Below are 23,408 nucleotides of genomic sequence, written 5' to 3' on the forward strand. Positions count from 1 at the left end.
TTTCACACTGCAAATCATCCATCTTACAAACAGTTCCTGTTTTACTGTGGGCCAGGACCACTTTCAGTACAGGGTGCTCCCCTTTGGCCTGCCATCTGCCCCACCGGTCTTTTCAAAGATCATGTCAGTAGTAGCCATGCAAATCCACAGGAAAAGAATTTGAGGTTCCCTTACCTGGATGATTGGCTGCTGAAAGGTTGCAGCCTGGATCTAACTTCAGGGGAAACCTGCATAGCCATAGCTCTCTTCCTCAAAATGGGCTTACAATTAAACATTCAAAAATCCACTTTGATCCCTGTGCAAAAGTTGCAATATATAGGATCTCATCTCATTTCAGTAACATCAAGAGTTTATCTCCCACTGCACATGTTCATGGCCCTTTCTAATTTATCCAATACAATACAATTCAGCCCACAAGCCCTGGTCAAGAACTGTCTCCAGTTGTTGGAGCACATGGCAGCTGGTACTTACATAATCGACTACACAAGAATCCAAATGCACTACCTTCAGGGGTGGCTCAGGACTATTTATTCACCAAACAGACACAGTTTAAATACATTATTGTCCAAAATCCCTCAATTGGTGGAAAGACCATTGCAATGTTTGCGCAGGACTTCCTTTTGCATGTCCTTCCCCAATGGTTGTAATAATGACAGATACATCCCTGCTAAGGTGGGGAGCACATTTGGACACTCACACAGCCCAGAGCACACTGTTTATCAACCTCCTGGAACTCAGATACACCTGTTTTCAGTTTGTACCACTAATCTGGGGCAAACACCTAAAGGTCGTGATGGACAACCTGTCATGCATGTTCTATATCAGCTGATAAGGAAGGGCAAAATCCACCACCTTCTGCGCCGAGGCTATCAAGCTTTGGAATTGGTGCATATGCAATCACATTGCTATCACAGCAGCCTGTCTTCCAGGAGTTCAGAATATAACAGCATACTCACTCAGCAGGCACATATTCCAAGACCACAAGTGGGAGACAGAGTCTATCATACTCCTCCACATATGCCATCAATGGGGTACTCGCCAAATAGACTTGTTCTCCACAGCAGTGAACAAGAAATATGCCCAGTTCTCCTCTACGAGGTCCATTTCCACCTCTGCAACCTTTCTCAAAAACATTCCTATCAATGAAATATGTAAAGGCACAACTTGGGCTTCCGTACATACGTTTGCTGGACACTATGCATAACTCACGACTCTACTTCCAATGCTATGGTTGGCTTGGCAGTACTTTCTTCCATACTGGATTCAACTCCAAAGCCCTCTCTGCATTAGAGGGAACTGCTCAGTAGTCACCTAGAATGGAGCACTCCTGGGAAAGCTACTTGAAGAAGAAGAAATCGTTACTCACCCTGTGCGGTATCTGTGATTCTTTTAAATGTATATTCACATGGGTGCTCCCAGCCCTCTTTCTCTATGCTTTAGAGGTCTCTGTTATAGGGCTTCAAGGTAGAGAGATTGTCTGCACAATATTATATAACAACCACACAGGCACAAGACTGAGTAGCACACATGCGTGGGCCAAGCAGACACTACTATGAGAAATCGCTGATTGAAGGTGCAGGAAACACAAGCGTATCTAGAGTGGAGTTCCCACTGCGGGGCACATCTTGAAGAACCATAGTTACCGCACAGGGTGAGTAGCCACCTCTTCTGTTCATTCCTTTATTTTTGTTTTGGATACTATCATTCCAGGTACTGATCTGTGAAGGTACTTCCCCAGCTTGTACTTGGACATAGAACAAATGCATCTTGAGTTTGACAAATTTCCAATCTGCTTGTGCCAAATGCTTACTTCAGCAAATGCAAGATGGTATGCGATACTTAGCGTAAGTGAACAGGATTGTGGAATAAGCCAGTATAGGCTATATCCCTGTTTCAACATATATGCTTAATATTATTGGTGCTTGATGCATATTAATATATACATAAATGGCGCAAATAACACATAATATTCACAGGTGTGTTTATATGCTAGCCAGGATATATTAGTCAATAAGTATCACAAACCTAAGTGATATTTCTGTGTACTACAGTTTGTGTCTATACATAGATTTTATATGGCCAAAGGGCAAAATAATCTAGTAAATAAGATACGGGACTGAGAGTCAAAATACCTGGATTCTGTTCCTGCTCTGACGCCTACCTACTTTGTGACCCTCGCAAGTCACATCTCTTCTATGTGCTTCTGTATCCTCTTCCACCTTTTGTTTGTCTTCCCTATTTAGAGTGTGTGCTTTTTAGGTCAGTGTCTGTCTTTTGCTATGCATTTGCGCAGCACCATGCACAATGGGGCCCTGACCTCAGCTGGAGTCTCTAGGTTCTACTGTAATACCACTAATAACAGACTCCAGTAAAGAGGAAAGGTTACCTATAACCAGACAGCTAGAATAACTTCTTAGCATATTTGAAGTCACTGGGGAGCTAAGGAAAGTATTAAGAACAAACTGTGGAGCTGCAATTCCTTGTCTACCTTTTGCCGGGTAGCTGCAGTATTATACCCGAAGAGCTAAAATGGATTGTGTAGGCTGCTGTCAGAATCTAAAATGTCTCAATAGTGCCAAATTTCACAAATCTGCATGGCAGATCTGATTAGAATTATATGGGCTTCAGTATGATTTCGGTGATTAAAGACCTGTTTCTCTTGATCTCATACTTTTAGGCCAATGCCTCCTGCAGCCTCAGTTGGCATGCAGTTATAGGTAGTTTCCCAGAGGAAGAATAAATTTTTCTGAGATGTGATGAGACAACACCGCAATTAAGAAGAATGTGCAAATGTGCTGCTCCCTCTAGAAAAAGGGTCAACACACGTATTTTAAAAGATTACGATACTTCAAATTGGGCTCAGTGGTGCACGCCTGTAATCCCAGCCACTTGGAAGGCTAAGGCTGGCAGATAGCTTGAGCTCAGAGGTTCTGGGCTGTGGTGTGCTATGCCAATCAGGTGTCTTGTGCCACTGACAGCCTAGCCAGCAGGTGGCTGAAGGACTGACTAGAACAACATGAATGGCATGTTGTGATTAGCGCTCCCTCTGGGAGGGCTGGTGGCCCGATCGATCATGGTGACTATACTTCAAAGCTAATTCCATGCAGACAAGTCCTGCTGTCATTTCTCAGATGAAACTCCCATCGATTTCATTGAGAGCTTTGACTGAATTAAGTGGTCTAATCACGTGCATAAGAATACTGTGGTGGTAATCCTGGCTGGGCATGGGGTGTAAGGTGGGGAAGTACTGACTCGTCTGCATTATCATGACCTTCCCTGGGCATTGCAGCTGCCCATGGACTTGGAGATCATGTTCTACTATATTTGGGGAGCTGGGGATGGAAAGCAAAGATCAGCATCATTCTCCCATCCTAAACTAGTGTACAGGCAAGTGCAACTGTATTATCCAGTGCTCCATACCTGTATGCTATCTCACAGGAGAGAGAGTTATTGTACCAGGCCAGTGGCAGCACATCCCACCTGATCGTGCAGATGCATGAGGAGCCAGAGAATTCACATGGAAGGGGAAGCGAGGGGTTGCCTTTTCCAGCGGATTCCCCTGCATCTCTTGCATTAAAGGGCTGCACCTCTGCCTTCCAAATGGAAGATTAGAAGAGAATTTGGTGAATTCAAAATTTTCTGTTTTCTCCATCCCCTTTTGCAAGTATCTTCCAGGTGAAGGTGCAATTTGCTCCAAGGACTGGAAGATAGGCCCTTTAAAGAACATATGTCAAGGCCTTTGAAGTATTATCAAAGGCGTTCCCATGCCCGTTTATCCTCTATACACATATATATCCAACCTGTATCACTTCTGAATGCCAGAGAAATTTAAAGATAGACATAGATGGCACCATTCGCCTCCGGGTTATTCCGGTTTTATACCATTGTAGTTCCATTACTAGCTCTCATATAGCAATTTCCCTCCATTGATCTCAAAGCACTTTACAATGGAGATAAATATCATTATCACCAATTTACGGAGGGAGAAATGGCGGTACAGAATGGTGAAAAGACTTGTCCAAGGTCATGCTGCAGGTCAGGGGCAGAGCCAGGAATAGGACACTGATGTTCTGAGTCCCAGTAAAGTGCCCTATCCCTGGAGATTCACTGCCTTCCAATTAAAAATCAATGGAGTTATACTGGTATATAACTGGAGTGACTCAATGGTGAATCTGGCTCAGGAATGTTGCCAACAATAAGTAAGCAAAAACATGACACCATTACCTGTCCACACATGCCAGGAAATTGATCCCATCTTGCTGCATTTCCAGAATTCTTGAGTGGAGGTCTAAACAAGCCATGGACAAATTAAGCCTTCCAGTAACTAAATGAATGAGATAAAATATGTAGTTTGAGTAGAGAACCCATTTCCAGCACTTTAACAGTGTGTATGAGAGAGAAAAATCCTTTATTTCCCAGTAGGACATGAAGCTATGACATACATTTCACCAGGGGTTTCATAGATACTTGCTCACATAGAGGAAGCAGAACTCATGGAAAGTGCATAATCACTCCTTATCTTGCTGAATTATTTTTTAGGGATTTTACAAAGCTCAGTCTGCTTGCAACTGCTGAATTCCTCGTGTCATTTTTCCTTGTCCTTGCGTGGTCCAATGCATCATTCGATTAGCCCATGGCTTAGAGCTCATTTAGCTATCATTTTTCTTTTTGCTTAATAATGTTTGCTAATGTTTTTAGCAGAGTTCTTGTACACAACAAATACCTGCCTAGTGACTGTAGCTAACAGATGAAGAAAATAATCATTTCATTGCAAAATAATTTGTTTGCATACTCATGAACCACTGTTAGTCATAAAATGTATAAGATGGAAGAAACCATGAGTGACAATAGAAAATACCCAATAAAGAAACAAATGGCATGCATTCTTAATGTACCACATTAAGTTATTTTCTAATGGGAGTTGATAGGATTATTTATTGGAAAATATTTAACTGAGTTTTATTACCTTAATAAGATCACATAAGTCATTTTACTTATCCAATTCTATTTTTGGTTCCATTGTTATTTTCTTTTAAACTGTCAAAGGTGGCTACCATCTCTTTTCTTCACCATCATCCTTGCCTCCTAAACCATGATCATCAGCAGCAGCAATATCAAACCATTCTACCCTACGGTGATCTCTGAATGGGATTCTTCCTGCACCATCTGCCATGTATCTTTGTTCACACAGTATTTCCATCCCAGATTGAGACGGATATCTGATTTAGTTTAGCAAACAAACCTTCCCTGGATGATCAAAACCTTCCTTGCCACAGAATGGGAGAAGAAGAAGCCCAAGTGTTTTAAAGACACGCAGGATCTTTTTAGCAAACATTTTAGCACTTTACTAGAATTCTGAGATGTGAACCTAAGCAAGATGTCTGGAAGAGTGACAAGCTGCTACCACCCGCAGTTAAAAGTTAGTAATTTTCAGTTACATAGGGTGTGTCTGCACTTGCACATGTAACTCTGATCAGTGGCATTGTTGTGCCTTAACTCCCCTATTGTCCACCTCTGAAGCACATTGCTAAAGGACAGTTTAGTGTGGGAAAGCTAGCATGCCTGAGCAGTGTTGGTGTGTATACGCCTCTGCTATGGCATGGCCCGTACCCATTCTATGGTGCAGTGTGAACAGGGGCAGGGGCCACGTACCAGGTCACGAATATCGAAAGTCCTCCAGGGCCATTCCCACAATGCATTGATCCCTTTGCTGCCTGACCCTTAGCCAAAGTTATAAAGGTCCCTCACCTGCCCATTGCTATCAGTAATAGCGACCTATGTTGAGCACTTCAGAACAGTTTTCTTCTGAAATCTATTGATCAGTACAAGTGATCATGGTCTGAGAGCAGACACCTAGTCTCTGGAGCACACCCAGGTGCTGATCAATGTATGGTCAGAGTACACCATCCTCCAGGAGTTAGCCTGGACCAGCAGGTGCATACACCTGTAGCGGAAGATTTCCCAGAGACTGGAGAAGGTGGCATGCACCAGACTCTGTCCCAGTGCCTGGAGCACATGAAGGTCCTGTGACTCCTGTACCGAAGGATGAAGGACTCCAACAATTGTTCCAGAAGGGGACTTAGCACATGTCCATGCTTTGAGCTGGGCAGGGTGTAAGGATCCGGAAACTAGAACCTGGGTCTGCAGAGTCAGGGCAGCTGATGTTCCCACAGTATCACCAAGAGACCAAGCAGAGGTACAGCCACGGAGCACTGTGGAGAGTAAGCACCACAGAAAGTACTGCTCAAGAGATGCTCAGTATGATGGTACCCTGTGGCCCTCTGATTGGCCAAGCTCCCTATTTAACCCCAGTAGTTGTCCCAGGAAGTTGTCTGGGCAGCCACACAGACTTCGGCCCACTGCAATGCCAGACTTGCTTGATCTTCTGATCTCTGGCCTCCAACTCCCGGCTGATTCTGACCCTGATTCCTACCTCTCGATTCTAGCCAGGTACTGCCTCTGATTGCTGGTCTCCACCCTGACTCTTGCTTATGGGATCTGGCTCTTGCAACTCCTCCAACTACAGCTCTGTGACTGCGGTCCCTGGTGTGCAGACCTCAGCTAGGTTGTGACTGCTAGGCCAGACCACCTACACTCAGTAAACCTGGTTGGTTTACTGGGTGTAGGTGGTAGAGCTGCGTGTACAGAGTCCGAAGTCACTCATGAATTCCTCCTCAATCCTGCTGGCCTCATCGTACGACGGGATATCGATGAGGGGAAAGAGCAAGGAGGCAGCTGTGGGAGAGGAGCATATAATTCTGCACGTCTATCTGGTGAACCCAGTTAAGGAAGTCCTGCCCCAGGAGCCTGAGAACCCAAAACCACTGCAAGAACCAGAACTTGAGGCTGGTACGTTGTTTGTTTGTTTGTTTGTTTGTTTGTTTGTTTGTTTGTTTGTTTATAATGGACCACCACCTTCCCCAACAACATCCTCTCTTACTACACTGTTACATGCCACAGCTGCCCCACCACCACCACACTCCCCCACCACTCCTCTGCAACATGGCTATAAATCAATGATTTTATTTAAATCCTATGAACCACTGTAAAGCATTTAGCGGAGCCTATGACAGATTATTAATGACCAGTCGCTTTGCCCTGCATCTGTGCAGTTCTCAGCCAGCACTGAAAGCAATAGCCCCTGGGCAGTGCAAAACAGGGAGGAAATGGAGGGAGGAAAGGACGAAGGAAGGGAGTGAGTTTTAAAAGGGCCTGGTTGCAGGCACTTTGTGCAAAGACGCAACACCACTCCTCTTCCACTCCATCTTTCCTTCCCATTACAAATGAGAGCTATGCACAAGAGGGATGGGGGTGATTGGTGACTTCTCTGCAGTCCTGTTATGTCTGGGAAAGGAAAGGGAACTGAGGAATGTTTGTCTGAGAAAAGTCAGAGTGGTTTGTTCCCTGTGACCCATAGAAATGCTTATTACCGTTTCCAGTCCTTTGTGTGCGGCCTCTCCCAGTATTGAGTCACTCTGCAGAAGAGGGGTGATTGAAGCAGCCACTCCAGCAGTTCCACAAACACAGTGCCATGTCCCTTAGCAGTGGAGAGGTAACTGGCTTGCAGTGTTAATCCAAAAGTTCAGGGGAAAAAATACACTTCTGGAGTCACTCTGTTTCTTCCTCTCTTTCAGTGCAGTTCTTTGGACACAGGGGCTGGACTACTGATGTGGGGAGACTGGGAAGGGAGGTTGGACATTTTCTGTGTTTCTCTCATCTTCTTCTTCCAAGAGAACTCAATCTGCTAACTTAGACTACAGATAATTTCCTCTAGGATTGCCACCCAGTCCTATAAGCGTAATTTAGCAAACTTTTGCTGTAGCAGAAATTCAAGAAAAAAGAAAAGGAGGACTTGTGGCACCTTAGAGACTAACCAATTTATTTGAGCATGAGCTTTCGTGAGCTACAGCTCACTTCATCGGATGCATACTGTGGAAACTGCAGAAGACATTACATACACAGAGACCATGAAACAATTTCAGTGAGATGGACACCCAAGGCAGATAGCTCAAATATGCCAACTGTAATTAAGATATTTTAAAGAAACATTTCACACTTCACTATGGCAGGTGTGTCACATCTTTGGACTTTCTAGATGGCTTGGCCTGACTAAAGTTTTTCTTTAAAAATATAAAAGGCACAGAGGATTATGCCTTTCAGTAAACTGGAGACAAAAAAATTCTTCAAGGTTCTTTGTCCTCTTAAAGCAATCTAAACTCAGTCGCCATCAGCGGCTCTCCCCTGTAATAAATGGGGTTCATTATTTGCAATAGTTTTAGTATCTATCATGTAATATTTAAAGTTACTGAACTTATTGTCAGTCTGTATCCTCAAAAAGAAAAGAAGGACTCGTGGCACCTTACAGACTAACCAATTTATTTGACAGGTTTCAGAGGAACAGCCGTGTTAGTCTGTATTCGCAAAAAGAAAAGGAGTACTTGTGGCACCTTAGAGACTAACCAATTTATTTGAGCATGAGCTTTCGTGAGCTACAGCTCACTTCATCAGATGTTTACCGTGGAAACTGCAGCAGACTTTATATACACACAGAGAATATGAAACAATACCTCCTCCCACCCCACTGTCCTGCTGGTAATAGCTTATCTAAAGTGATCATCAAGTTGGGCCATTTCCAGCACATTTGTTGGAACTCTTTTAGCTCTATATTCAATGTATGTATGTAAATGAAGGTTAGTGTTCACTTCACTTGTGTGTGCACCTTGCTTTCAAGGAATTATCAACACGATATTTTCCACACATTATGGATGGGTCAGTACGATTCCCAGCACAAGACTGTGATTTCTGTAATGTGTGGTGCCAAAGAAATGTAATGAATTCTGTCCTTCCCACTAATTTCCTAATGTTAAAACAAGAAAAGGGTTCATTACAGTGAACTAAGTTGTGACATAATTGGTACTGTGCAAAGCACCAGAATGAAAAACAGAAGGTAAGTTAAATGCAATATCTTAGGGCTTTGTTAACTATGTCATTGATAATACAGACAAAGGAAATGAAATTTAAATTAACAAATTAAATTAACAGTGGTTGTGACGTTCCCCTGGTGTTATCTGGACCATGATCTGCTAGGTCACTCCAATCCTTGACTCTGGGAGCCAGCCTTACCCTGCTCTGCTGTGAGAACCCCACTCCTGGGCTGTCCATGCACAGCCTCTGGCATATAAGCTGCTCCTTAGATTGTGCGATCGAATGACATTAGCCAATATTTCCGGTCCCAGACACAACCCTAGGAACCTCTGTCTTGCAGTGTCCAGTTATGCCTCCTGAATGCTGCAAGCTTATATGAGTTCATCAGTTTAACAAAGAAATTGATATGTACGTGGTTTGTTATCCCAAAGGGAGTCTCTGACACACTTCAAACCAAACACACTGCTTCAGGTAGAATAAACAAACAGATTTATTAACTACAAAGATAGATTTTAAGTGATTATAAGTGATAGGCAAAAAGTCAGAGGGGTGATCAAAAGAAAAGAAAATATAAGCACACAGTCTACACTCTCAACCCTATTAGACTGGGCAACATCTAGATTAAGCAGTTTTTCTCACCCCCACTAGATATAGTCCTTAATGTGCAGGTTTGTTCCTTAAACCTTGGCCAATCTCCTCTGTTGGAGTCTTGTCTTCTTCTCAGTGTCTTAGTTGCTTGCAGCAAAGGTGGGTTCAGGAGAAGGGCCCTGTGTGTGTCCACCCTGTCTGTTTTATACCCTCAGTCCATGTGCTTGGGGAGCACAAGTCCAGGCATGTCTGGGGGGGTATTGCTGAGTCTCTCCAAGCAAGGTTGAGCAATTCCCCTGGTGTGGCCTCATGCAGGCGAGTCATTGCATTGTAGCTCCCTTGCTGGACAATGGCTGTTGATGGGTTTTTGAAACCCTGCCTGGGTGTTGGTTACTTTCCTTGCTGTTTCCTCTGGGGAGCTAATATCTGGCTGATTCCCCAACTTACAGCATGTTTTAGTGACCACCATACAACACAATTCTCATAACTTCATATGCATTAATGATACACATATATGGATAGAGAAATGACTTTCAGCAGATCAGAACCTTTCCCCTAATACCTTACAAGGCATGCTTTATATGTAAGATCATGATTATATGAAAATAAGGAATATGGGGGTTACAGTACGCTCCCCCAAGGTATAGAATGTCACAGTGGTACATTTACAACCCCTCCTCTCCACCCCCACTGGAAACCATAGATGTACTCATGCAATGGGAGTAATCATACATAGCACCTGATAAGTGCTCTAAGAACTGTGGAAGGAATCTGTGATTTCCCTCCTGAAATCTAACAGAGCTTTTTAAGGTGCTTTAATAATGCTTAAGTGCTCCTCATAAAGCACCCTGAAAACAGCAGTTAACATTTAACAAAAATGCTGTTCAATGATGCCCTTAAACTACCTTAAAACTCCTCTCAGCACAAATCATTGCCCTTAACTGTCTGCTTCCAGTTAGTATATTAACATCATGTGCAGGGAATCAAAACCCACCAAGGTGTCTTGCAACTAGGGTGAGCAGATGTCCTGATTGTATAGGGGCAGTCCTGCTATGTGGGGCTTTGTCTTCTATAGGCGCCTATTCATTCCTCTCTCCCCCCCATCCCGATTTTTCACACTTGGTCTCTGGTCACCCTACTTGCAACAGATATGGAAATGGTTCATTGAGCTTTTCCAGTAGCTCCATAATGTCACGATAATGTGTATCAACACAGTCCTGAGTCACCTTCTGGCTCCCTGCTGGTCCATGACATACAAACATGCAGCATCACAAATTTCCCTGGTCTGCTGGGAACCAAGAGCTGTATGCGAGACTCATCAAGCCCTCGGATCACTACCCCTTCCTGCTTCTCCACGTGGGCACCAATGATACTGCCAAGAATGACCTTGAGCAGATCACTGTGGACTACGTGGCTCTGGGAAGAAGGATAAAGGAGTTGGAGGCGCAAGTGGTGTTCTCGTCCATCCTCCCCGTGGAAGGAAAAGGCCTGGGTAGGGACCGTCGAATCGTGGAAGTCAACGAATGGCTACGCAGGTGGTGTCGGAGAGAAGGCTTTGGATTCTTTGACCATGGGATGGTGTTCCATGAAGGAGGAGTGCTGGGCGGAGACGGGCTCCATCTTACGAAGAGAGGGAAGAGCATCTTTGCCAGCAGGCTGGCTAACCTAGTGAGGAGGGCTTTAAACTAGGTTCACCGGGGGAAGGAGACCAAAGCCCTGAGGTAAGTGGGAAAGCGGGATACCGGGAGGAAGCACAGGCAGGAATGTCTGTGAGGGGAGGGCTCCTGCCTCATACTGGGAATGAGGGGCGATCAACAGGTTATCTCAAGTGCTTATATACAAATGCACAAAGCCTTGGAAACAAGCAGGGAGAACTGGAGGTCCTGGTGATGTCAAGGAACTATGACGTGATTGGAATAACAGAGACTTGGTGGGATAACTCACATGACTGGAGTACTGTCATGGATGGTTATAAACTGTTCAGGAAGGACAGGCAGGGCAGAAAAGGTGGGGGAGTAGCACTGTATGTAAGGGAGCAGTATGACTGCTCAGAGCTCCGGTACGAAACTGTAGAAAAACCTGAGTGTCTCTGGATTAAGTTTAGAAGTGTGTGCAACAAGTGTGATGTAGTGGTGGGAGTCTGCTATAGACCACCGGACCAGGGGGATGAGGTAGATGAGGCTTTCTTCCGGCAGCTCACGGAAGCTACTAGATCGCATGCCCTGATTCTCATGGGTGACTTTAATCTTCCTGATATCTGCTGGGAGAGCAATACAGCGGTGCATAGACAATCCAGGAAGTTTTTGGAAAGCGTAGGGGACAATTTCCTGGCGCAAGTGCTAGAGGAGCCAACTAGGGGGGGCGCTTTTCTTGACCTGCTGCTCACAAACCGGGTAGAATTAGTGGGGGAAGCAAAAGTGGATGGGAATCTGGGAGGCAGTGACCATGAGTTGGTTGAGTTCAGGATCCTGACGCAGGGAAGAAAGGTAAGCAGCAGGATATGGACCCTGGACTTCAGGAAAGCAGACTTCGACTCCCTCTGGGAACGGATGGCCAGGATCCTCTGGGGGGACTAAATTGAAGGGGAAAGGAGTCCAGGAGAGCTGGCTGTATTTCAAGGAATCCCTGTTGAGGTTACAGGGACAAACCATCCCGATGAGTCGAAAGAATAGTAAATATGGCAGGCGACCAGCTTGGCTTAATGGTGAAATCCTAGCGGATCTTAAACATAAAAAAGAAGCTTACAAGAAGTGGAAGGTTGGACATATGACCAGGGAAGAGTATAAAAATATTGCTCGGGCATGTAGGAATGATATCAGGAGGGCCAAATCGCACCTGGAGCTGCAGCTAGCAAGAGATGTCAAGAGTAACAAGAAGGGTTTCTTCAGGTATGTTGGCAACAAGAAGAAAGCCAAGGAAAGTGTGGGCCCCTTACTGAATGAGGGAGGCAACCTAGTGACAGAGGATGTGGAAAAAGCTAATGTACTCAATGCTTTTTTTGCCTCTGTTTTCACTAACAAGGTCAGCTCCCAGACTGCTGCGCTGGGCATCACAAAATGGGGAAGAGATGGCCAGCCCTCAGTGGAGATAGAGGTGGTTAGGGACTATTTAGAAAAGCTGGACGTGCACAAGTCCATGGGGCCGGACGAGTTGCATCCGAGAGTGCTGAAGGAATTGGCGGCTGTGATTGCAGAGCCATTGGCCATTATCTTTGAAAACTCGTGGCGAACCGGGGAAGTCCCGGATGACTGGAAAAAGGCTAATGTAGTGCCAATCTTTAAAAAAGGGAAGAAGGAGGATCCTGGGAACTACAGGCCAGTCAGCCTCACCTCAGTCCCTGGAAAAATCATGGAGCAGGTCCTCAAAGAATCAATCCTGAAGCACTTACATAAGAGGAAAGTGATCAGGAACAGCCAGCATGGATTCACCAAGGGAAGGTCATGCCTGACTAATCTAATCGCCTTTTATGATGAGATTACTGGTTCTGTGGATGAAGGGAAAGCAGTGGATGTATTGTTTCTTGACTTTAGCAAAGCTTTTGACACGGTCTCCCACAGTATTCTTGTCAGCAAGTTAAAGAAGTACGGGCTGGATGAATGCACTATAAGGTGGGTAGAAAGCTGGCTAGATTGTCGGGCTCAACGGGTAGTGATCAATGGCTCCATGTCTAGTTGGCAGCCTGTATCAAGTGGAGTGCCCCAAGGGTCGGTCCTGGGGCCGGTTTTGTTCAATATCTTCATAAATGATCTGGAGGATGGTGTGGATTGCACTCTCAGCAAATTTGCGGATGATACTAAACTGGGAGGAGTGGTAGATACGCTGGAGGGGAGGGATAGGATTCAGAAGGACCTAGACAAATTGGAGGATTGGGCCAAAAGAAATCTGATGAGGTTCAATAAGGATAAGTGCAGGGTCCTGCACTTAGGACGGAAGAATCCAATGCACCGCTACAGACTAGGGACCAAATGGCAAGGCAGCAGTTCTGCGGAAAAGGACCTAGGGGTGACAGTGGACGAGAAGCTGGATATGAGTCAGCAGTGTGCCCTTGTTGCCAAGAAGGCCAATGGCATTTTGGGATGTATAAGTAGGGGCATAGCGAGCAGATCGAGGGACGTGATCGTTCCCCTCTATTCGACATTGGTGAGGCCTCATCTGGAGTACTGTGTCCAGTTTTGGGCCCCACACTACAAGAAGGATGTGGATAAATTGGAGAGAGTCTAGCGAAGGGCAACAAAAATGATTAGGGGTCTAGAACACATGAGTTATGAGGAGAGGCTGAGGGAGCTGGGATTGTTTAGCCTGCAGAAGAGAAGAATGAGGGGGGATTTGATAGCTGCTTTCAACTACCTGAAAGGGGGTTCCAAAGAGGATGGCTCTAGACTGTTCTCAATGGTAGCAGATGACAGAACGAGGAGTAATGGTCTCAAGTTGCAGTGGGGGAGGTTTAGATTGGATATTAGGAAAAACTTTTTCACTAAGAGGGTGGTGAAACACTGGAATGCGTTACCTAGGGAGGTGGTAGAATCTCCTTCCTTAGAGGTTTTTAAGGTCAGGCTTGACAAAGCCCTGGCTGGGATGATTTAACTGGGAATTGGTCCTGCTTCAAGCAGGGGGTTGGACTAGATGACCTTCTGGGGTCCCTTCCAACCCTGATATTCTATGATTCTATGATTCTATGCACATGGGTAGGATCTGGCTGCCTACACAGGCTTTGGAAAACATGTGTCCTGTGCCTATTCACTGTGGAAGTATTACTCTTCAGCCTCACGTCTGCTGTGCAAAGAATGGCACACCATGATAATCCAACCCGCGTTGGCTACATTGGCACCCAAATGCATCTACAGGCACTGCCAACAGGTTTTCAGACTCCCAAAGGACACTCCACCACCATTCTGCATGTACTCCGTCTGTCACTGAATTCCCTTTATCTTGGCTCAGCAATGTTGGGGTACAGCTTCATGAGTCACAGTAGGAGCATGTAGGTGGGTTCCCCCGTATGAATGTCGGCACAGAAACACCATATGTACACATGTCATTTTGGGGGAATAAAGTCCCTTCATCTGCCCCTGAAATAGTAGCACTACCACTGCATATCAAAAAGGGATAGCGTGGATGTGGGTATATGACTGTGCACAGTATGTACCCAGACACTTGGCACAGGTCTGGGGCCAGAGGCAACATGTCTCCCCCCTTTGCTTACATGGACTAAGCCTGCTCAGTAGTATCTGCTGCAGCTGCTGCCCTCACTCTGCCTCCCCCACACTACCAGCGGGTATGGGTCGTCTCTGTCCTGGGCACATGAGTACACAGACAAGTACCCAGGGAAGTGCACAACTATAGATGTAGCCATAGAGGCTCCAGCAAACCAAATATATGACAATCCAGAATTGATGGAAGGTGCACATAGTTTTTGTGGGGGTTTTCCCTTTTCTTTTCCTTGCAGAGCTAAACAATCAAAATTATTACAGATTAAATGAGCATATGTAACAAACATCAGAGGTCTGGTGTCCTACCTGATCAGGGTATTGGGAACCCACACTCCAGGTTTCATTTCCCAACTCTGCAAATGACTTAATGTGAGACATTGAAAAAGTCAGTGAACCTCTCGATAATATTATTTATCAAACTGTGAAATAGGAATAAAACCATGACCTACTGCAGGGTGGTATCAGGAGATTTAATTAATCCACAGTAAAAAACCTTAGAGTGCCTGTTACAAAGGTGCTATACCAGAGCAGGGTATATTGATATAGCTGCTTAGAGGTAGGATTTTCATCTTTAGAGCCTTAATTTCTGTCAATATTTTCATACTCCCTCATTGCAATAAGAGTTTAAAGTGCCATTGATTTGTGGTTGGATAATCCTATCCCTAACTATACATATGCTGAGGGAAAGTGGGACCAGTTGAGCTGAAGGGCCAAGCTATCACTGCACATAATGGCTCAAAAGGGGTTAGGGGCCATGCTCTAACACACCGTAATGCACTTTTTAAAAGCGGGCTCCTCTGCCATATTCAAGGGGCATATTACAATGAAATCAGTTTCTGCTGCCCTGTGCCCTCCACTTCTCTAGCATCTCTGTGCAAGACAAGGCAGGAATGTAACCTAAGTATTTAAAATTAAATTATCATTAAGAAAACAACTGGTAAATTGCCCTGATAAGTCAGCATGAAGCTAAAGTTACAAAGTCCCATTTCACAAATAAAAATGGTGCATCTAATGCCTCAGTCTTTAAGCCACCAGTGGTTACTGAATCTCAGTGTGAAATCTAACACAGAGCTTGGTTTGGTATTTTCCACATTCCCTAACCATAATGGAGCTTTGAATCACAAAATTACCAAGATCCATTAGACAGGCCTTAGCACTGTGTATTATTTTTTCATACTAGCGATATTGACATCCATTACATTTGATATCCAGCAATGTATCCATGCATCCTTCTTTTCCAGGAATGTCCCTTTCTTTTGATTCCTTGTAGGTGGCATTGTAATGCTACCTCTCCTGACTCCTCTGTCATAGGATGGGGGAACAGTAAACTGCAACAAATGGAATTATTGGTAACTCATTTTCTTGTCATCACGCAGAGTACTCTGGTGGTTTGGTGATTTACTCCTTCTAAGTGCAGACAAAGTGAGTTGAGCCCTGATCAGTGACATCCAACAATATGAGGAATGCAGAGCAGCCTTCCAGTTCTAAAAAACTGGGGGACCCAGAACATGACCCACAAGCTGTGAACTAGTGTCCTAAATATGAATTGTTTATACTTCAAGCAGCTGTAAACACATTGCAAAACCTAGCATTCATATAGCTCTTGACCTGGTGCAGGCCAAAAGGAAGGAATAAGAACAAGTAGTCTTTGATGTGTGAAAGGACATGGAATTAATTTATTTAATGTCACATTTAATCTGCTTTCTCTTTCACAGTTCAACATTTCTGATGTGCACAGTTTACATCAACAACATGGAAGATTCCCAGGTTTGTGTCTAAAATTGGGGGTAGAAGTTGAGAGGCATTGTATGACTACATATGTGCATTACTTGATTGCACATGGTTGTAGACAATTGAGCAAGACATTGCAGACATTTTCCAGACTCTCAACTAAATGAATGCTTTGGAGGATGTACCAGTATAGACTGAACTGCTGCAGCAAACAGTGGTTTCACGCCATTGATCTATGTGCATTTCCCTTATTTAGATCAAAAGACAGAGGAACCAAGAGACTGTTCAGTTATTGCTGCTTTCTGAGTATGGCCAATGCATTTTCACAGGTACAGAGCAACACTGTCTGTAGTGCAGCATCTCTAGTGAAGTGCAACTCTGCAGGGATGGAGCCTGGTTTTGGTCCTGAGCTGCTGGAAAAAATGCCATCTAAACTTTTTTTCTTTTATTTTTTAACAAAAACAGGTGGAAAGGAGAGGAGATTGCAATTAAATCCATTGATCTTTTTCACTCTGTTTTTCATTCCATTTGTCTTAAGCATATAGGGCCAGATTGTAGCTTTTATGCTACAGTCAAGATATGAGGAGGTATGAGAGGGTCTCACTGTAGCAGGTATCCCCAGGAGATATTGTGGCTGCCTCAACCAGAATTGCTCGTGGAGGCTTCCGGTGAGTACATGCTGCAGGGCCACGCTCTGCCAACATTCCAAGGAGTGCAGTGTATGCTCCCGCCAAGCTCTGTCATGGCCCATCTCATGTTCGTTAGTTTCTACGGGGAAAAACAACAAAAAGTAATGGCTGCTTTCAGGAACAAGATTGTGCCCATTCCTTCCACGGGGCGGGGGAAGATCATTGCACCCTAGCCCCTTGCCTAGGAATATTAAAGCTATGGTATTGTTCAGAGCCAACCTGAAAGGATTTTGTACTCCTCTCCAGTCTCTAAAATAACAAGTTAGAATTTCTCCTTTCATTCAGACAGCAGCTGAGTGGGGAAGAGTTTGCTGTTTGTTGCAAGGGGCTCGTCTTGGCATTCATTGTTGGCCTGATTGTGAGGAGTGCAGAGCCCTCGTCCAAACAGAACTCATGAATATGGAGATTTTTAAATCAGGAGCCCTTTGGTTAATTTTTAATTTTGTTTTTATGCGCCTGCCCCTCTTATCTACCCTCCATCCCCGGAGATTTTTAGTTTCAGCCAAGATCAAAAGTGGGAAGAGAAAGGAAACGGTAACATCCAGTGGTTTGGTCATCTGACCAGGAGTCCATCATTCTATTCCTTGCTCTGCCAACAACTTGCTTTGTTACTGCAGGTAAGTCCCTGCAGCACTCAGTGCCTTAGTTTCTCACTCTGCAATTTAAATGCTTATCCTCCTTTGTAAAGTGTGTGAGGCCTGCAGGTGGAAACACTATGTAAGTGCTAAGGACCTTCACTAGTTATTATCTGAAATATCCTACAGCCTGTTCCTGAACTATTTCCACCCCAGCTGAATCTCAGGAAATCATAAGAGAATATGATCCCTCAAGATTTCTAGGGCAAATGTTTTGGAAACCACATATTCAAACAACTTGAATATAAGCATCCTAACGACATCACTAGACCTTTAAAAAGATTTGCTTATTGTTCACACTAATGCAGTATTATAGACTTGTTCAGGCCCTTAGTCTGTCACTTCAGACAGGATCAACGGAGCTGTTATGGCCCCAGATAACTTTATTATCTGACCCTGAGGAGGGGAAAACAACATCTCCTGTGCTAGGGAAGGAGAAACAGACAGATCAGGATTGGAAGGAGGATCCAGTGACCCGATTTTCTCATACTATCTTGATTTTAAACTAATGCCCTAAATCTTTAGGAGCACTGCACTATTGCTATAGGCTTAAAGCACTCTTTTGCTGTCTTATGCTCCAGAAAACAGGAAACCTTATATTTTCTCTCTAGCTAGGTGTAGCGTGGGGGCGTGGCTTCCCTCAGTGACTGACAGGAAGGAAGCACCACCCACCCCCTGGTGGGCAGAGCTGGGACAGCCACCCTCACACCACTGGAAGCAGAGGGGCACTACAGGAAGTATAAAAGGTAGACCCTGCAGCTCAGTTGGTCTGGAGATACTGAACGAGACATGCCTCCAGCCTGCTCCTGAGGCTTGAAACCAAAGGGGACCGCTACAGCACCAAAGACCCAGAAGGACTGCTGGAGATGCCAGTCGACAAGAATGCTGATGAGCTGCTGATAGCAGTGTACCCTGGGAAGCCGGAAGATACCCATGGGACACAGGTACACAGTGAGGGGGTCATAGGAAGTAGTCTAGGGAGACCAGACTGTAGTCTGGTTGTGTGGTCAGAATCACTGTCAGTGACTGACGGGGAGGGATGGCCACCGCCTCCTCCCTTGAGTAGGCTTTATTCTTTGAGATATTTTTCCTCATTCAAAAGTTCTTCACAGTTATATTTTTTTTATTTCAAATCCTTATTATTCCCATATTTCAATAGTTATTGTAATGATTGATAACATATAGGGAGCCGCAGAACAAGATAATGTTGACAGTACAGAAGGCTAGTATACAACATGCATGGTGCAATTCACCAAACAAACAAACGCAGATGAACAAGTTAATTGGGACAATCTGACATCAATACCTTTTCGAAAGGTCACATCACAACATGTAATTATCTGAATATATTAAGCTTGAAATGCAAGACAGGATGTATGTGATGCCATAGGAAGAATTTAGCAAAATACAATAAATCTGGGTGCACAATCTTTCTTAAATTCTCACATGCACAAATGCAGACATTTCTTAGCGCAGTCGTTCCCAAACTTGTTCCACCGCTTGTACAAGGAAAGCCCCTGGCAGGCCAAGCCGGTTTGTTTACCTGCTGCTTCTGCAAGTTCAGCCGATCTTGTCTCCCAGTGGCCACAGTTCGCTGCTCCAGGCCAACGAGAGCTGCTGGAAACAGCGTGGACCAAGGAATGTACTGGCCGCCACTTCCAGCAGCTCCCATTGGCCTGGAGCAGTGAACCGCAGCCACTGGGAGCCGTGATCGGCCGAACCTACGGATGCAGCAGGTAAACAAACCATCCCATCCCGTCAGGGGCTTTCCCTGCACAAGCAGAGGAACAAGTTTGGGAACCACTGTCTTAGTGGTTTGAGACAGTCCACTTAGCTTTATAGGTCCACAACAAATTTGCCTGATTTCACCAGAAGAAAAAAAATCGCTGAGGTGATTGAAAGTGGGGACTATAAGAGTCAGGGTCTTGATCATGGAATGATTTTGAATGACTCCCTCGTGGTGTGTTATTGCTATAGTGATTATCCAGCTGTTTTTAAGTCAACTTCATAAATATCAAGGAAAGATAATTTCTCTGCCTGTAATAGGCATTCTGAGTGGAGGAAAGCAGCCCTTCAGCCTTAGCTCCAATGGAAAGGGCATTTAGGGATGTAATATTCCTAGTGGTTCCAGCAGGCTGCAGACAATGGCAGCAGCCTGTGCTGGGCATATGTTGTGCAGCCAAGCAGACCTAAGCCTGAAAGGTCCCTTCAAGGGCCCCTGAGCAGCTGCAGCAGCTATTCCTTTGCCTCTGGCATCTCTCCCCACTTGAATCTGGGGCCTTGCCCTCTCAAGTAACTGAATCAGTCACCATGGCAAAGGGGGACTTCAGGTTTGATGCAATTGCATGGATTGCATGTGTCTCACCGCCCTGGCCATCAGCCCCTATTTTTAAATCGGTACTAGGAGACCCACACCCACCTGTCCTGAAAGGCCCTGGCAAAATATCACTGGATTTGATCATGCCCAGCAATGTCGAGTAGTAGTAGGAGTTTCCTACCCTATCCTGCAGGGGTTACAGCCACTGAGCATGCTCCAGTGCTGACGGGGCTGAAGTTGGGAAATGTAGTTTGTTTCTATAGCCTCCATATCCTCCTCTTGCTGTGGGACACTGAAAAGTATGTGTCTGCCTGCTCCAGCCTCTCCCCAGACTAGGGTGACCAGAGAGCAAATGTGAAAAATACGGATGGGGGTGGTCAGGACTGTCCCTATAAAATCGGGACATCTGGTCACCCTACCCCAGTCCCACAGCATTCTCCGCAGCCAGCCCCACTCTAGTTCTGCTAGTAGAATCTAGTAGATTCTGCACAGAAAATCAACATTTTATTTTATCCCACAACTGAAAGATAAATTAAGCAGCAAAAAAATATAATGTATTTAGGCCTATACTTCCAACTTAGTTATTCTCATACCAGAACATATCTGAAAATGAAAACCATAAAAACAACTACCAGTCTAGTTTTAGAAAATGAAAAGAAAAAAGAGATTTTGTTATTATAAACTGCCTCCAAAGATCCAAAGTGCCAAAAATGATCATTTTGTAAACTTCCTGATCAGCCCCTGCAGCGTGAAGCAGAAAGCCAAGTACTGCTCCTCAATTCAACAAGCATGACTCTGTCAGTGTCAAGGTTTAAGTCAGGAAAACAATTCATGCAGTACCATTATAGTAGCAGCTGATATTTCCACAGACATTTTGCTTGAAACCAGCACCAACAGGATGTCTCATCTACAGGGCTCTGCAGCTCAGTGGCGACAGGGAATGGATCACTTGATGATTATCTGTTCTGTTCATTCTCTCTGAAGCTCCTGGCATTGGCCACTGTCAGAAGACAGGATACTGGGCTAGATGGACCTTTGGTCTGACCCAGTAGGGCCGTTCTTATGTTAACCAACAAAGCCAAAGATCCAGTGCTTAATTTGTGCCAGGGCTTACCAGGGCTGAGCCCTGGCACCTCTAGGCTTGGCAGTTCATTGTCCCGTCACCTCTGGGCTTTCCACATCAATTATGAAATTAAAAAAAATTGCTTGAGCCCAGGCTCCTCTTTCATAACAAACTAAGCACTGCAAAGATCCAATAGATGATCTTAAAACAAAACAAAAGTAAATACATTGTAGGTGAACTTGAAAGGAACAAAACCAAGGCCTTGTAGATGAGCAGGTCAATAATAAAGCAGGTGAAAGCAGTCATTCTGCTGAAATAAGTCTGATATTCCCATCTGATAAAAGTCACTTTCAAGATTCAGTTTAATCACCTGACCCACAGTGTATGCTTGTACAGATTGGTCCTTGCCAGCCCATTGAAAGTGATATGCCAAATGGACAGTTCCTTTTTTTCTTCCTGCAAACCGCTATTTTTCGTCTTCATTTTAAAGAATGAAAAATACACTGAAGATTTGCATGTCAAGTGGCTAGTATATTCAGATCTTTCAGATTATGCATTGTGTCACATTTGCTGGTTGCTTGGAGATACAGAATCCCCAAAATCAACATAGGTAACAGGTTTCAACGATCGGAAGAGTAAGCTAAAGTCATTGCCCATTCCTGGGAGCAGCAAACAACATTTGCAGTCAAAGTGGAAACGCTACAGTTCACGAATGGTCATAGCATCAATGCGTGTTTTGATAAACAAGCATCTGAAAATATTCATAAACATCAAGAAATAAAAATTTTAGACAGTCAAAACTTTAGCTAGTTTAGGTCTCCCCTTCCATGACCACCATGAAGTGTTGAAGAACAGCAACTGTGATATTTACTTGAACATCATTACATAATGCTCAGACATAGTACAACTTTTGCCCAACATATCAGTGACACCATGAGAATCCAATACTTAAGCAAGACAATTACTGATGCATTTATATGTATTTTACAAATAGACACCAGGAGGTACGTATTTAATAGCTGCAAAGAAGCTAAGCTTTTACTGTCATTGCAGATGTAACCATAGATATTAGCCTTGTTGAGCAAATGGCCATTTTGCTTTGCTTTGTTAATATGGGAAAATACTTATAGTTTTCTTTAGTCTTGGTTCACAAGATTGTCTTTCAAGATGTATTATTTTACAAAAGACACAGAGGTTTGTCACCTGGTGTCCAGAGCTACTTGAATTTCATAGCATCAAGTTCTCTTGATGAAGTTTTACCAGAAATGGAAATGTTGTGTCAACTCTTTCTCGCCATACCAGTTGGAGTGGCTAGTGGTGAACACTGAATGAGCACATTAAGACCTGTCAAAAACTACATGTGTTCAACATTATCACAGACATGGCTGAGTTACCTTTATCTGCTTGCAGTTGAGAAAGACGAGATAGCAAGGTGGAGAGCTTCACAGAACAATTTGCCAAGGAAAAGTGTAATCATGGTGCAAGGTTCCAATAATTGGAAATACTCAAGCCAACACAATTTGGGTGAGACTCCACTTTTGTTTAGGCCTGTGATTTTTGTTGTATGGTGGTGTTGTTTTTTTAAACATTTTTTATGTTTAAAAAAGCCTAAGGCGATGTGACCATTAGACCCTATGCTGCAAGTTTGCTGACCTTGTGCTGACTCTTACATCTGCCCCTGGGGCCCACTTCACCGTGTAAATATAAGTTAGGTGCACATAAATGTACGTGTACAATTGCATAACCTAATTTTGAAATTATGGATATTCTATGTGCATCTTGCCCATTTTCACGGCTGAGGCTCAGAATCCTCTTGGTCTCTAGGAATCAGCTATGGAAGGTAAACTAAAAAAGGTGCTTCTCCAGTTACATCGGCAAGAGCCATGATGAACTCATCTCACATGAAAGGTGCTTTTTGTATACCTCTACCAAGCACAGATTCAAAGGATCAGTAGTCCACATACCAAATTCTATTCTTAGACGCTCAAGAGTGACTCTGCTGACATCAGCGGGGCTGGATGGATGTGTGCAAGTGGGGACTGTGGCCCCATATGTTTCCAGATGCATGGAAGAACACGTTAGCAGAAATCTGTGTGACTTGACAGAAAGCGTGAAAGAGTTTGCACAATGGTGCTGTACTTTAAAACATTATTTGCCTGTCTATTAATAGTCTATCTATTAAACTTTAAAGAAGAAAACCTAGATTCCAAAGCCATTTCAGAGAGCGGTTGCCTGGGTCTGTGTTGAAGGTAC

At 44.3% G+C, this 23,408-nt stretch overlaps 1 long non-coding RNA gene across 1 annotated transcript; it reads left to right on the forward strand.

Annotated features, from left to right (window-relative positions):
- Nucleotides 1-16,423: 16,423 nt before the first annotated feature.
- Nucleotides 16,424-22,679, forward strand: LOC142070849 (uncharacterized). Its single transcript, XR_012666770.1, has 3 exons — nt 16,424-17,757; nt 18,387-18,719; nt 22,566-22,679. It is a non-coding gene; the product is annotated as an uncharacterized LOC142070849 (long non-coding RNA).
- The last annotated feature ends 729 nt before the right edge of the window (nt 22,680-23,408 follow it).

This window comes from Caretta caretta, chromosome 2 (genome assembly GCF_965140235.1).
Source record: "Caretta caretta isolate rCarCar2 chromosome 2, rCarCar1.hap1, whole genome shotgun sequence".
Lineage (NCBI taxonomy): Eukaryota > Metazoa > Chordata > Testudines > Cheloniidae > Caretta > Caretta caretta.